Source organism: Castor canadensis, chromosome 14 (genome assembly GCF_047511655.1).
Source record: "Castor canadensis chromosome 14, mCasCan1.hap1v2, whole genome shotgun sequence".
Taxonomy (NCBI): domain Eukaryota; kingdom Metazoa; phylum Chordata; class Mammalia; order Rodentia; family Castoridae; genus Castor; species Castor canadensis.
In genome coordinates this window covers 7,019,585-7,021,202 of record NC_133399.1, presented here as the reverse complement: position 1 = coordinate 7,021,202, position 1,618 = coordinate 7,019,585, and positions in this window count along the sequence as shown.

Sequence of the window (1,618 nt, the reverse complement as noted above, 5' to 3'; positions counted from 1 at the left end):
ACCTCACCAGTCATATGACTGTGTATTGGTCTTATAATGGCAAGCTTTAAGTGGTAGAATACCTGCTAGCAAGAGACAAGTCCTGAGTTCACACCCCAGTACTGACAAAATTATTTAAATATAAATTTTATAAGGATTTATGGCATCCCAATAACCAAAAGCATTGTGAACAAAGAGAAGAAAGAAGTATTGAACTGTCCAAATTCAGAATAAGCTACAAAACTGTATTCATCCAAACAGAACAGCATTAGTTTTATATAGACTAGACATTCTACAAGTAAACTGATGTATCTACAGCCATCTGATTTTTGAAGAAGCACTAAGAAAACAGTTTGGACAATGGACAGTCTTTTCGATAAATGGTAATGGGAAAACTGGTTATCTCCAATGAGAACATTAAAGCTTAATATCACTTACCCATTAAAAGACAACCCCTAAATGATTTGAAACTACAACTACAAAACAAAACATAGGGGGAAATTCATCAACACTATGCAGTTGACAGGATTTATTTTGGACAAATAAACAAGAAACAAAAACAAAAATAAGTGGGTTACATCAAACTAGAAAGCTTCTGCTAGCTAAGGAAATACTAATCAGGGCTCAGGGAAGACCTAGAGAATTGGAGAAAATATTTGTAAAGTATGTGCCTGACAAGAAAATGACATACAGAATATAAAAAGAATACCAATAATTCAATTGCACAAAACCAAATAAATTTATTTCAAAATAAATAATAGATCTAAATAGACAGTTCTCTAAAGAAATTATATAAATGACCATGAAGTGTATGAAAACATGTAAAACATCATTAATCATCAGATGAATGCATATCAAATGAATAAATTGTCATCACCTCACATGGGTAAAACTAAGCAACCCAAGGAAGAATAAAGGCAGTAAGTGCTGGTGAGGAGATGGAGAGAGTGAGGTCATGCCCACTGTTGATAGAAATGCAAATTGGTCAGTTGTTGTGGAAAATAGTATGGAGTCCCCTCAGAAAAATTAAAAATAGAAACAACATATGACATTGTAATCCCACTTCTGGGTATATAATGAAAAGAAATAACTTCATTATGGCAAGCATACATCTGCACTCCCATGTTCAATGTAGTATTGCTTTTCACAACAACCAAGAAATGGAAATAACCTCAATGTCCATCAACTGATGAGTGGATGCAATGCTTAAATTTTTTTTCTGGTGGTACTCGGGTCTAAATCTAGTTAGGCAGTTGCTCTATTCCCTGAGCCATGATCCAAGGACAGGATATTTAATCTTGAGAAGACCAAGGATATTAATAAGCATATCTTAGTTGTGACTGAGAGGGCATTTTCAGAGAAGATAAACTAAGGAGGGAAGACTAGCACTGAATATGGGTAAAAACATCCCATAGGATGGAGGCCCATATGGAATCAAAAGGGCAAATGGATAAATCCAACCAGCATAGGCATTGTGTCTTTCTTCTTCTTGGCCAACATAATGTGTGGTGCTCTGTTCTGCAAAGACAAGCCTGTCCTGAAGGACTGAAACCTGTGAAACTGTGAACAAAATCAGTGTTCTCTCCCTTAAATTTTCATAGTGATAATTTCAAGTATTTCATCAGAGTGAGAAGAAAAG